This window comes from Lipotes vexillifer, unplaced genomic scaffold, assembly GCF_000442215.2.
Source record: "Lipotes vexillifer unplaced genomic scaffold, Lipotes_vexillifer_v1.1 scaffold164, whole genome shotgun sequence".
NCBI classification, from domain to species: Eukaryota; Metazoa; Chordata; class Mammalia; order Artiodactyla; family Lipotidae; genus Lipotes; species Lipotes vexillifer.
In genome coordinates this window covers 4,891,790-4,906,457 of record NW_006789313.1, presented here as the reverse complement: position 1 = coordinate 4,906,457, position 14,668 = coordinate 4,891,790, and the positions used below count along the sequence as shown (strand labels likewise).

At 49.6% G+C, this 14,668-nt stretch overlaps 1 non-coding gene and 1 pseudogene across 1 annotated transcript; one reads left to right on the top strand and one right to left on the bottom strand.

Moving 5' to 3' along the window:
- Positions 1-417: 417 nt before the first annotated feature.
- Positions 418-3,386, bottom strand: LOC103088480 (apoptosis-enhancing nuclease pseudogene; annotated as a pseudogene).
- A 10,744-nt stretch (positions 3,387-14,130) lies between these two features.
- On the top strand, positions 14,131-14,220 carry TRNAY-GUA (transfer RNA tyrosine (anticodon GUA)). Its single transcript is given in 2 exon segments — positions 14,131-14,167; positions 14,185-14,220. It is a non-coding gene; the product is annotated as a tRNA-Tyr (tRNA).
- Positions 14,221-14,668: the final 448 nt, after the last annotated feature.

The following is a 14,668-nucleotide window of genomic DNA, read 5'->3' as shown; positions in this document are numbered from 1 at the left end:
TCTCTGGAAAATGACTCTGAAGGAAGAGGCAGATGGCAACAACAGGATGAGAACGTTACCCCAGGTCACTGAGTTAAGAAAACTCTTAGATATTGACACCCCTACCCACCTCCCCAGGGAGGGAGACATTTAGAGTAATAGCCTGGGACCATCTGTTGGTACATTCCCTACTCCTGCTGGGCTCTAGCAGCTAGCCCACCGGACATTTTCATCATATCTATAAAGTGCCATTAGCAAAACCACAGGATTTGGGGAGAAAGGGCTGTCAACAGCCCTGGAGCACAGAGGGCTGTGCTGTGGGCAGAGGGAGCTCAGAGTAGATAGATGGTCCCAACTCTTTAGACCCTAGGGGCAGCTGGCAGCATCCTGCCCCAGCCACTCTCCTGGCCTCCCCTCCCCCAGGGAGCCTCTCCTTCCTCACTCCCTTCTGCCTTGTGCCTCCTCCGTTCCGCTGCTGGTGCCCTGGGCCAGGTCCTCAGGCCAGTACTGGTCCTCCATACACTGTTCCATGTCCGTGCTGCTCTCAGGCTCTTGGTCCTCAGGGTGGGTCCGGAAGCTGCTGGCCTCCTGCTGTTTCCACTGCACCTCCACCAGCCGGTAGAGCTGTTAGACCAAGTTCCTGTGCCCAAAGATGAACAGTGAGACCAAACAAACCGAAACGTCGCAGTTTGGAGCAGAGAAAGGTTTTTTTTTTTAATTAAAAAAAAATTTTTTTTGTACATCTTTATTGGAGTATAATTGCTTTACAATGGTGTGTTAGTTTCTGCTTTATAACAAAGTGAATCAGTTACACATATACATATGTTCCCATATCTCTTCCCTCTTGCGTCTCCCTCCCTCCCACCCTCCCTATCCCACCCCTCTAGGTGGTCACAAAGCACCGAGCTGATCTCCCTGTGCTACGTGGCTGCTTCCCATTAGCTATCTACCTTACGTTTGGTAGTGTGTATACGTCCATGCCTCTCTCTCGCTTTGTCACAGCTCACCCTTCCCCCTCCCCATCTCCTCAAGTCCGTCCTCTAGTAGGTCTGTGTCTTTATTCCCGTCTTACCCCTAGGTTCTTCATAACATTTTTTTTTCCTTAAATTCCATATATATGTGTTAGCATACGGTATTTGTCTTTCTCTTTCTGACTTACTTCACTCTGTATGACAGACTCTAGGTCCATCCACCTCATTACAAATAGCTCAATTTCGTTTCTTTTTATGGCTGAGTAATATTCCATTGTATATATGTGCCACATCTTCTTTATCCATTCATCCGATGATGGACACTTAGGTTGTTTCCATCTCCGGGCTATTGTAAATAGAGCTGCAATGAACATTTTGGTACATGACTCTTTTTGAATTATGGTTTTCTCAGGGTATATGCCCAGTAGTGGGATTGCTGGGTCATATGGTAGTTCTATTTGTAGTTTTTTAAGGAACCTCCATACTGTTCTCCATAGTGGCTGTACCAATTCACATTCCCACCAGCAGTGCAAGAGTGTTCCCTTTTCTCCACACCCTCTCCAGCATTTATTGTTTCTAGATTTTTTGATGATGGCCATTCTGACTGGTGTGAGATGATATCTCATTGTAGTTTTGATTTGCATTTCTCTAATGATTAATGATGTTGAGCATTCTTTCATGTGTTTGTTGGCAGTCTGTATATCTTCTTTGGAGAAATGTCTATTTAGGTCTTCTGCCCATTTTTGGATTGGGTTGTTTATTTTTTTGTTATTGAGCTGCATGAGCTGCCTGTAAATTTTAGAGATTAATCCTTTGTCAGTTGATTCATTTGCAAATATTTTCTCCCATTCTGAGGGCTGTCTTTTGGTCTTGTTTATGGTTTCCTTTGCTGTGCAAAAGCTTTGAAGTTTCATTAGGTCCCATTTGTTTATTTTTGTTTTTATTTCCATTTCTCTAGGAGGTGGGTCAAAACGGATCTTCCTGTGATTTATGTCATTGAGTGTTCTGCCTATGTTTTCCTCTAAGAGTTTGATAGTTTCTGGCCTTACATTTAGGTCTTTAATCCATTTTGAGCTTACTTTTGTGTATGGTGTTAGGGAGTGATCTAATCTCATACTTTTACATGTACCTGTCCAGTTTTCCCAGCACCACTTGTTGAAGAGGCTGTCCTTTCTCCACTGTACATTCCTGCCTCCTTTATCAAAGATAAGGTGACCATATGTGCATGGGTTTATTGCAGGGCCACGCAAGGAGACAGGTGGTTCAGGCCCCCCAAACCCCGAGCTCCCTGAAGGGTTTCGGCAAAGCATTTTTAAAGGCCACGTGAGGGAGGTGGGTTGCAGGGTATGTGATCAGCTCATGCACAGTTCTCTGATTGGCTGATGGTGAGGTAACAGGGTGGTGTCACAGTGGTTAACACTATCAGTCCTTAGGCTTGAGGAGGCCTGGGACTATATGCTCATGGTCATCAAGTAGTTAACATCTTCCATTCGGTGGGGGGGTTTTCACTTCTGTAAAACAACTCTGGGAACATGCATCAAATACTGTTATCTAGGTACTTCAGAGAAGAGCTAAAGCAGAGAATGAGAGGAAGGGCCTGTCCCGGGAAGGCCCCATAGGGTCCTGCTCAGTCACAGAGCTCCATGGCTGTCCTGGCATCTTCCACTGAGGAGTGCCCCTGCTGGCCCACCTGGATTTTCTTGTGCAGTAGTTGCAGGGCCAGGTCCTTAAGAGAGACCTGGGTCTGGGTGTTGAGGCTGGACTAGCTGAGGAGGTTGGAGACATAAGTGGTATCTGGAGTTTGGCCCCGAGGGTAGACGTACTTGAGGAAAGACCTGGAAGTCATTGTGCAACATGTGCCTCCCACCACCTGGCCCTTCAGGAGCTTCAGGATATCTTTCTGGGCCACCTGGAAAGAGATAGCCTTGCACACGTGCTGCCTAGTGATGGTGCTCCAGAGACTGCAGTAGTCCATCATGGGCATCTCAGGCCAGACGTACTTGCTGAAGAGGACCTCGCCGTGGTAACTCACCGCAGAGCAGCGGGCCAGCTCACTCACCCACCTTCGGGGTTCCATGCCCACCGTCTCACAGTCAATAGCCACATACTTGCTGAGCAAGGGCCCAGCAGATTCCCTGGGTGTGGGCTTTCTGTTGCATGGGGCACCTCCAGATTCAGCCCTTGGACACGCTCCCTCGTACTGCTGGTGGCTTCCTTGCCTGGTGGTGCCTCCAACAGCGTGGGTGGTGGGGAGGACCCTGGCTCTGGGGATGTGCTCAGCAGCCCCTGCTCCTGCAGCAAGGCCTTCTGGGCCATGAACCGCTGGTGCTGTCTGCTCTTCCTCTTGTGTTTCCGCCAAAGCACATTCTTGCTATTCAGGCTGGCCAGGGAAAGGCACAGACACTGGGTGGACTCAGGAGGTTCCCGGCGTGCCATCCCAATCAGCTCACCATTGAGGGAAAGCGAGGCCTGGGAGGTAATCTACCATCGGGGCAGCACCCTGAAGCTCTGCGTAGCTCCCACATGCCCCAGGCTTTCATGTTTTCTTGGAAAATAATTTCAGCTTTACTTCTTTGTTTAAACACAGATGCTGGATGCCTTCTATTTCAATTATTTATTTATTTATTTATTGGGCAAAAATCTCTAGTACAATGTTGAATACAAGTGATGAAAGCAGATGTCCTTGCTTGCTTCTTATCTTACAGGGGAAACATTCAGTCTTTTATCATTAAGTTGAGGTTAGTTGGAAGTTTTCCATGGATGCCCTTTATCATATTGAAGACGTTCCCTTCTTTTCCTTATTTGCTGAGAGTTTGTGTCAAGAATGAATGTGTACTTTGTCAAATGCTTTGTCTGCATCTTTTGGTAAGATCCTATGATTTTTCTTTTTTTAATCTGTTACTATGATGACTTACATTAACTGACTTTGAATATTAAGCCAACTTTGCTTTTCAGGGATAAAGCTCACCTTACCTTTTTTTTTGTTTGTTTTTTTGGCCTCTCCCGTTGTGGAGCACAGGCTCTGGACGCGCAGGCCCAGCGGCCATGGCTCACAGGCCTATAGCTGCTCCGCGGCATGTGGGATCTTCCCGGACCGGGGCACGAACCCGTGTGGCCTGCATCGGCAGGTGGACTCTCAACCACTACGCTGCTAGGGAAGCCCCCACTTTACTTTAATCTTGATGTATTATTATTTTATATACCATTGATTCAACTTGCTAAAGTATTGCTAAGCTCCTTTGCTTCTATGTTCTTGAGACATATTGGTCTGTAGTTTTCTTTTTTTTTGTAGTGTCTTTGGTTTTGATGCCAAAAACATGCTGGCCTCATAGAAAGAGTTGGGAATTATTACCCCCCCTTTAATTTTTCTGGAAGAAGTTGTGTATAAATGGCATTATTTCTCCCTGAAATGTTTGTTAAAATTCACCAGTGAAGTTTTCTTGGTCTGGTAAATACATCGGAGAGTATAAAAAGTGCAACAGCTAGAGCCCCATGGGGACTTCACATCTTAGCTCCTGCCTGGTGCACTAACCTTTGAGTTACAGTGTTTCCTTATTGTATTCTTCTAAGAGAGACACATTTTGTTGATCCACAGCCAACAAAAGTGGCAGAAGGACGAAGTAGGAGATACTTGTCCCTAGGCTCAGGTAATTGCAACTCGCTCTCCGGGGGCTATCACACCAGAAGACAAGTCCCCAGACAAAGCAGGAACACAATCTGTATGAATGCCGCCTGTGCAGCTAAGTCTGGACAAAGCCCCCGATACACTGCGCCGCCACCCCCTCACACGTGATTTGTCCTGTACAACAGGGGTCCCCAGCCCCCAGCTCTAGACTGGTCCACAGCCTGTTAGGACCCGGGCCGCACAGCAGGAGGTGAGCCACGAGCGAGCGAAGCTTCATCTGTGCCTCCCCATTATCGCCTGAACCATCCCCCAAACCCCCGCTGTGGAAAAATTGTCTTTCCCGAAGCCGGTCCCTGGTGCCAGAAAGGTTGGGGACCGCTGAGGCACAGTACCCACTTCAACCTCTATGTCTCTCCTAACCTAGAAAATCTGCAGTGTTGGTGCAGATGGCTCTGAGACTGGTGCCAGACCCTCCTCCAAGGTTCCCCGCCCCCGAACATTCTCCCCAGTTCCTGGGCAGAAGCTTTGGGAAGAGCGCAATGGCTCTGGGAGCAACATCTCTGTCTCATCTCTTCTATAAGCCATGTCAAAGGTCAAAGAGAAGCCAGTACTTTTAGACTATGTTGATTAAGACAGCCTCTGACGATTAAATGAACGATTTATGATCCGCGCAACCATGAACTGGAAAACCTATTCTCAGGTGTCATTTCGGGGATATATTTGCTCCTAGTTCTAAGGCTTTAAGTCCAGAGCTCACTTCAAGTGTGTGAGTGGGAATAAGGGAGTTAGAAGCCCTAGATCATCCTGAGACATGTCAAAGAACAGGACTGAAAGACAGGAATTTAGAGGCACTGGGGAAGATCCCTTCTTATATGTGGTTCCTCGTTGTAATCTATAACAACCTTACCTTGTTTTTATTGAAAGTCTAGTAACTGGTAAGATGTAGAGCACACTATCTTTTCCGTAATCTGACAACAGTAGCCAGGCGGCATTTGGCGGCTGCCATCCAAGCATTGAACCCAGCAATGACATTTCTTGGCTGTGTCCCAGGAGGTGTCCAGAGAAAGAGCTGCGGGCCAAGCAGGTTTTGATTTGACAGGCAGGACAAGTGAGATTTCCTTAAAAGGAATAGAACAGGCTTGTTGGAATATCCTCCTGCAGTGCACTTTTTTTTTTTTTTAATGTTGGCTGCACTTGCAAAACTTTACAAAACGCTGATGCTTGGATACCACCCACAGAGATTCTCATGTAATTGGTCTAGGGTGTGGCCTCCACATCGGAATTTTTTTTAAGTTCCTGTACAGCCAGGTTGAGAACTACTGCTTTAGGAATTTAATTATTATTTTGGATGTGATGTGCCAGGTTACAAACCTGAAGGACCCTGAATGATCTTCTGAAAAATGGCGTCAGCCATTAAATGAAGGTGATCTGTGCATGAGGACAGAATATTCTGTGATAGTAAAAACTGCCTGGTGGGAGGGGACAGCTGCCAGGATCGGAAGCCCCAGTCAGGCCTCTGTGGAGCTGCAGGACTTCTATCACCAAAACGTTTTTCTATAAAAGGGTTTCATCTTCAAGGAATTCATGGAAAAGACTGACAAGTACAGGTTTCTGGTAACTGACTATACTGCTGAACCGAATGAATAAGCCTTTTCAGAACTCTAATGGAAAACTGATGAATTCATAAAAGTGCCAACAAAAGATCAAGATAAAAAACAATCAATTACATGGGACTGAGTGAGCTGATGAGGATGATTATAATTTTTGTGACTGTTTGAATAAAAAAAATCCCACAAGGACTCAGAGGCAAAAAGTATACAAATCAATTTTCACTACAAAGTAAAGGAGCTGCTACGGTGCTCCTTTTGTTGCTTTTGTTATGGTCATCCATTTACAATGCTTGGTGTCAGTTTATTCATCTCTTGTAAAAATAAAATACAGTGTGTGTGTGTGTGTGTGTGTGTGTGTGTGTGTGTGTGTGTGTGTGTTGTGAAAAAACAAAACAAAACAAAACGTTTTTCTCAGAGAAACGAGTACGTTGTGTCCTTGGGCTAGGAGGGAGGCCTAGAGACGGAGATCCTTCGGGAGCCCTGGGCAGAGCTCTCCGCGGTGCGTTGACGGTTCCACCAGGGGAGCAGAGTTTGTCAACAGGGAACTTGAGCGCTGCTTTCTGCTCACATCGACATTTCCCACCCCCCACCCCCCACCCCCGGCACAAGTTCCGGAGCAACAAGAGGGTGGATCTGTAACGCAGAGATGTCAACATGGCGACCTGGGCGACGCCTAAGGTCCTAAAACCGTCAAATTCCAAAGACGTGAGCATCTGCTATGAGAGCAGAAGACATCTCCAGGTGTCTTAGGAATAGAGTATAAAACCATGTGAGAGGCTGCTCCTTCTCTGAAGAAATAATTCAGCAGAGCCACATGTGTGCATTCTTTGATGCCTCAGCTGGTAAAATGGGGGAGGGGGGCGGCGCTGTAGAGCTCCGTTGGCTTTAATTAGCGTCAGCCTTCGTTTGTCTTCCTAAGAAATTTGTGGCGAGACTGAGAGGAAGCCTAAAAGAGCAAAACATAGTAACACCTACAGAAGGCCCACGGCCTAGTTGTGTGGCACAGATTCAATTCACTCATTGTTCATCCACTAAGTTCTTCCCATTTAAGCACTGGGTGGAAGATGAAAACTTCAGAGCCGATGAGGAAAGTAAGTTTTTGTGATAAGCCTCCGCCGTTCCCTGAACCCTTCCTCCACTTGCTCTTGAGGTATCAAGTTAGGACTTCAAGAGCACATTGTATAGAGCACAGCTGAAATGTAAAAGAAAGTAGGTAGTATGGGAAAGAATAGGCAATATCACATAACACCAAGTATTGGCCCAGTGGTCTAAGGTCACTGGAATGAGGCCTCAGTCTCTTTGGGTGGGGCGTTCGAATCCCACCACCGCTATGCAAGAGCTTTGCCAGTTGCAGAACCAAGGTCTAAAAACGGGAACACTAATCTAGTCCCCGGTTTGGGGCTGAGATGAGTGACTGAGTGTACCAGAGTGAGGTTCAGGTCAGACTATTCAAGGCAAGTGGGTTCCTGTTTTCTGGCCAGATAGGGCTTGGGAAAGTTTTGCCAGGTAGTAAGTTTTGATAATTTTGATAAGTCTTAAAGTTCATCCGCAGGATAGGGTTCGGTAAGAAAGAGAAGTTTTAAGTACAGCTGTAACCCCAGAAGAGGAAGCTGTCACATGCAACAGGAGACGGATAAAAGGGTGGAGAAAACAGGGAGTGGTGTTTGTTTTTATTTATTTTATTTACATTTTTTTCCTCATAATGGAGACTCACAGAAGCTTCGTGCGCAGTCTATAAGCGAACTTCAAGAGTTACTCCTTTGGCAAGAGCACCGGTGCAGGCCCTTGGGTCTGTACTGCTGCTGGGGTACATCAGTGACCTTAGAATCAGCCCCTCGGGTCCTCAGCTCCCCAGTGGTCTGTTTGCTCTGGGACGTTTCTGCCTCCTCACGCCCAAGCCCTATTTCTTTCTTTTTTTCTTTTTTTTTTTTTTTTTTGCGGTACGCGGGCCTCTCACTGCTGTGGCCTCTCCCGTTGCGGAGCACAGGATCCGGACGCGCAGGCTCAGCGGCCATGGCTCACGGGCCCAGCCGCTCCGCGGCCTGTGGGATCTTCCCGGACCGGGGCACGAACCCGTGTGCCCTGCATCGGCAGGCGGACTCTCAACCACTGCGCCACCAGGGAAGCCCCCAAACCCTATTTCTGATCTCCCGATGGAGCTCCTACCCTTCCCTCTGCATCTTTCTCTGCCAGGAAGTCAGGACAGAGGGGGTCTGAGTGAGACTGTCCCGAGATGTGACTCAGCAAAAAGGCAATGCCCCGGGGATGACGGAGATGTTTCAATTCTTGCAGACTTGAATTGAGCATCTTTGACAACTAACTTGGAAAATTAGCTCACTGCCCCTACAGTTTGCTCTCAAAGATCCCGAGAATGCTTTAACCCATAATCTGAACTCCTATTAGATATTTTCACGGCTTGATCTGTAAGTACAGTGTGCTTTGGATCTTTGCCCATATTTTGGGGGTCCCAGAGAGTGGATGGGTGGAATTTGATGTCCATTGAAACCCAGGTTGAATCAAAGTGTTGCCCCTTTCTTAGTGCGCCTTTGGAGAGGTCACCTTTAGTAGGAGACAGCACCTTTAGGCAAAGGAGAGAGCACCTTCAGGAGGTGGTGAAGGAGTGAAGATGGCCCATGTCCTTAAAAGAATCACCAAGAGAAGTTTCAAGTTCCTGGCTGAATTCTTGATCTAGGGGTCTGAATATGATCGTCCCTCTTTTGCTTAGAAAAACTCACTTAACAAAATAGCAATCTTTATTTAATGTAAGCATTCAATACATGCCCTCACCTAGCTGAACTAGAATGAAGAGAAACCCAGTGATGCTGAAATGGTCTCAATTTAAATTCATGACAATAATCTCAAGTGCATATGCATAACAATCTTACTATTTTTATCAATCTCTTCACTTCTACTCTTTCATCCCTTCTCTTGTGTCTTCAAAATAGCAATACCTCAGCATACATTCTCACTCTCAGCTTTCTATTTCACTTAGAAGACAGAAGCATTCACAGGAGAACATCTACAAGGTACCCATTTACAGGCATCTCAGTACTTTTATTCCTCCTGTTACTGTGGATGACCTATCCAAGATCCTAGCTAAGACCATCCCCTCTAACTGTGCACTAGATGCCATCCTTTACTGCTTACCCAAGAACATTCTTTCCAGCAGTTGTATACACATAAATGAATATACATGGACAAAATCAATTTATTAATTTTTCAGTTAATACTGTTTCTGTTTGGAGGCAGTTTTCTGTAAAAAACTGAGCACAGTGTCAAGAATGTTCTCATATATATGTTCTCACTGCCCCTCTTCCACTATTTTCCCCTCTAACGACAAATTGTATTGGTGTAATACATTTTATTACAATCGGTGAGCCAATTGTACTACTTTATTAATAATTAAATCCAGGGATACGTAAGTTTCATCCTAGCAAAATTTCTTTGATTGCCATTAAAGATTTCTTCCAAACTGGAGAGTAAAAGAAACTTGCAGCAAAAGCCCAAGAGAATCTGAGCATACATAATTAAAAACACATCCAGGATAACTATCCTTAAGCCTCTGGACCTCTCCCTTTATTTTCCCACTGGCTTCTCTCAGCCTGCACTTCAGATGACATCTATTGCCCTATACACTGCTCTCATTGCACCCAGAAAGCGTTAGTTCCACCTGAAAGATCAATGACTGCCGAAACTAGGTGAATCAGGAACAAGTACACTGCAAATTCTGACATAGAGATATAGAAATAGAAATATAGAGAGACAGAAAAAAAAGAGAGACAAAAAGCAAGAGAAAGAGACATAGAGAGAAACAAAGAAGGAAACAGTGAAAAAAAGTTTCAGAGAAAAATCAGACCAAAAAATCAAAAAAGAGAGCCAGACACCCTGAGAGATAGAAAGAAAGTGAGAAAGACACAGATATACAAGAAGGGGAAAAGTTTGAGAGAAAAACACAGGCTTAGGGATCAGAAGTACACCTGGTAGCAGGAAGGAGGTGGGGAAAACAAAGCAGGCTGAAGGAAGGGAACTGAAGGGTGCAGGGAGTGGAAGATGGATGCTGGAGAAACAGCTACTGAAAAAAATTCTGCTCTGTGAGCAGAAAAGGGGATCCAAGTCCGTAGGCTGGCCGCAGAGGGCTGGGCCGATGGGTACCTATGGGCGTGGTGTCGTCGTCGTCCCCCACCCCCTTCACTCCACCCCCGGCCTGCCTGGCCCGACATCCCGACATCCCTCCTCCATCACATCCCAGGAAGCCTCACTGCGCATAAAAGTAAGACTAGGTCTACGTGGGCACCTCGGCCCCGGTCTTGAGTAAGTGGCGAGGTGAGGGGGGTACAGAACCGGGGGCGAGGGCTGGGGTGGGATGGGTGGGATGGGGGGAGGCGCTTAGAGGCTGTGCTCCTCCGCAAGGGATCTTCTGTGACCCTGTGGGCTGCGTTCTTCTGCTCTCCATTCCTCCGCAAGCCTGCCCCCAACCAGCCCATGCATCCGTTTGCCCGACGTCCCCTTTCCCCTCACTCTCTTGCCGGCTTTCTGGCCTGGGATGGGCGTCATCCCCCCACTCTGTGTAGAAAGGGACAGGGCGGGGTGGGGGGGCGGGTAGAGGAAATGAGTCAACGGGTGACTGTCCAGTCCCAGGCATTCTGAAAATTGCCGCCCCAGGATGCCTGACAACCACGGAGCCAGCATATGCACCGCTCCTTGCCTGGGGCCCTTCCAACCAACCAAAAGCATGTTGTACCTGGGGCCATTCAGTGCGTTGGCCTCTGTCATTTCTGCAAAAAGGAAGGACTCAGCACTTACCAGTGTGGACCCTTTGATAGCTCAGCGGGTAGAGTGGAGGACTGTAGACCTGACACATGTGGATATCCTTAGGTCGATGGTTTGATTCTGGCTTGAAGGAAGTGCCCTTGATGCTTTTGCCCCATCATGAAGCCCACCACAGCCTAGTGCAGCCTTGCCTCTACCCTGCAAATTGGCCCTTCCCCTTGCACTACAAGAGCATCCTCATTCTCACAGGGGAAAGCCGACAAAGCCCTTCTGGAGCCACTTGTCCCTTTCCCAAAATCCAGAGACACATGCCTCTCAGCCAAAAACACCCTTAGCAGCCTTAGCAGACTGCCCCAACCATCCAGCCCCTTCAAACTCCGAAGCCCTTTAAACTCTTATTCATCCACCTCTCCTCGGGGAGAGAAGTGCCCGCTGTGCCACCACTGCTTTGCTCAACGTGGACAGATCCCTGACAAACATGTGGCCACACAGGAGCTGCCCACCGGTCACCGGCCTGGAGGCCGACCAGCACACAGGCCATCACATGGGTCATGGACAACCAAGGCATTCTTCTTGAAAACCCTCCCACTCAATTTCCCTTTCCTACTCTGCCTAGTCCTACCTTAGTCCATGGCCTCTCTCTTCTGTCTAGCCCAACCACAGTCTCTGTGTATCTCTGTCCATCCCTCTCTCCAACTGTCTCTCTCTCTCTCCCTCATTCTCGAACTCGTTCTCTCTTTCTGTGTCTCTCTTGAATGATCATAAATATATAAACTTAGGGAGACAGAAAACCTTCACCATTTGTTTTATATACTGCGGGACAGGACTGCCACCCTGAGAGTTGCCAAGCCATTGCCAATTGTGCGCCTGCATCAAGAGCCTCTGGCACTGGCGGGAGCAAAAGACACCAGGGCTCTCAGGACAGGGGAGGAGGCTTGAAGTCACTGATGAAAACTTCAGAGGCCCCATTCAGGTCTCCTGTCAGTCAGAGAAAAAGGCCGAGGCCACGGGAAAACTTCCAGTTCCTCGAAATTTCACACCTGTTCTTGCTGCCGTAGGAAGGTTTGAGTTCCTTCTGCAAGAGCAATGATTGCTCACACTGTACAATTGTGGGAAAAACCCCTGCACCAATTCCCCTGCTACTTCTGGTGGCGAGACAGAGAAATAGAGACTGAGATAAAGATAGAGACAGAGAGAGACCGAGGGAGAGCGACTGCAAGGGAGAGGAAGGGAGTTTGTGAGCAAAAGGAAAGGCTGAGACCTGAGAAAGAGACCTGAGAGTAGGAAAAGGCTGGGGTGGGGGGCAGATAATGGTGGCTGAAGGCAGGGAGCAGAAAGGGCCCGGGACTGGGGCTTGGTGGCCGGATGTGTGATCCTGGAGGGGGCACAACAGCTGTCCTCCTGACACAGGCCACTGGCCTGTGCCTTCCGACCAGCTGGCTGAATTAAGTGCTGGGCCGCTGAGGCTACAGCCTTCCACACCCTCCTCCCTCCACCGCCACTGAGCCGGGTTCCAGGGATGGTGCTGGTTGGGGGAGGGTTGTCAGGGCATGTGGGTGCAGAGAGGAAAGCCAAGGAGTGGCCCTTGCCCTTTTCTCTCCTGTGGGAGGGAAACTCCCGAAGGCTGGAGATACAGTTGGAAAGCACTGTCAGAGGAACGGTGATGGGAGGTGGCTCTCTGCAGGCTCTGGGGCCCAGCCGCTGCCCTCCCCTGACCCTTGTGGCCATGAGCTCCTTTTTTGGTTCGGGTTCTGCCTCTGCATCCAGACTGCGTTTCCCGCATATCTTCGTCTCCTCTGCAGCAGCAATCTTCCCCGCTGCCCCACTGCTGACCAAGAGGAGCTGAGCCTGGGGCTGTGGAGTTTCCAGGGTCCAGGGGGCAGTGCCACTGCTTTCCCACAGGAGCCCTTCAGGAGTAACCTACTGCTCTGTGGCCACAAAGATTCCCCAGCCTCGAATGTCACCATCTGCAGAGACCGGTGGACAGGAACCAAAGAGAGATTCTAAGGCTTCCATTGGATGTGCCCATGCCCTCCACCCGCCATGGGAATTGGAGGTTCCCAGGTTTGGGTGAACTAGCTTTGGTGTTTGGGGGATATAACAGGGGTGGAGGATGTGCCCGTGGTTGGGAGGTGGACTCTGGAGACTTGGACTCCCCGGTGAGCCCCGGCACGGCCACCTCCTCCTGTCTGGGGCCTCACAGCGGGCAGTAGGGGACCTCTGCAGACATGGCCCTCATCCTCGCAGGTGCAGACCTGCTGGTCTCCCGAGCAGGGGTGGCGACACAGGCATCGGAGGGCAGGTGACTTGGGTGTGGCTTGCCGTACATCTGTGCGACCTGAGCTGGGTGGGTGAGCGAGTGGTGTCAGGTGGCGGACACGCACCAGATGGGATCTGAAACGTTTGTCAAAGACGCCGAGTGAGGGCGAGAGGTCCGACCTGGACAGCGGTGTGCTCTGCCTTGTCCAGGAAGCCCACAGAATCTTGAGCTGCTTCAGGGAGCACCCGCCTCTGTCAGAGGAATCCGGGTCTGTGGGCAGAGAACGCGAGCCAAGTCCCCAGACCGGCTGCAGCGGGCCAGATGGCTGGGTACCTATGGGGACATCCTTTCTCCCTCACTTCCAGGAAGTCTCACTGCGCAGAAAAACGAGCCCAGCTCACGGTGGGCAACAGGGTCGGGTCGAGGTTAAATGCGGGGGTGATGACGCCCCAGCACCCGGGGGCGGGTATGTGATTGGGTGGGGGCGGGGGCGAGCTCAGAAACTCCTCGAGGACCCTTCAGCGATCCTGCCTGCCTGGTGGTGCATTCTTCTCTCCTGCTTCCCTCCGCAAGCCCGCCCCCACCCGACCCACTCATCCGTTTGGGTTTCACCAACGCCCCCCTTCCCTTCACCCTCTTACTGGCTTTCTGGCCACCGAGGGCTGTCGTCCTGGTCTCTCCCTGTAGAAAGAACCCAGGGGAGAGAAAATGAGTCAACAGGTGGCGGCCCGGGCCCAGGCATTCTGAAAATCGCCTCCCCGGGATGCCTGGCCACCACGGATCCCCGGCGTGTGCACGGCTCCCTGCCAAGGGGCTTCCAACTAACCTAGGACATATTGCACCCGGGGCCTTCCAGAGCCTTGGCCTCTGTCGTTTCCAGGAAAAACGAAGGACCCAACGCTAGCCGACGCGCACCCTTCGATAGCTCAGTTGGTAGAGCGGAGGACTGTAGGTCTAACGCACGCGGACATCCTTAGGTCGCTGGTTCGATTCCGGCTCGAAGGAAGTGCTCTGTTACTTTTGCCCCGTCATGAAGGCCGCCACCACCCCCTGGCGCCCAGCCCTGCAAATTGGCCCTTGCAGCAGGTCAGCAGCTGAACTCAGCCAGGAAAACCCTTCCGGAGTCACCCTCACAGCCACCTGTCCGCTGTCGCCAAGGAACACACCTACTTCTTGAAATCCATTGACCCATGCCCTTCAACGCAAGACGACCCAGCCCCCATTGCTCCTGCTTTAGCGGGCAGCCGCAATTAGCCAGCCCCGATCCCCCACCTCCAAAGCCTTTTATACTTTTATTCACCCACAGCTCTTGCTTTTGCTCCTTCTGCCCAGGACGGCGCTGTCTCTATCTGATACCACAGCTTCTCTAATCATGGACAGATCCCTGTCAAACAGGTTGTCCCAGAGGAGCTGTTTACTTCAAGCCCTGTATGTCTGCAACCATACCGGCCAC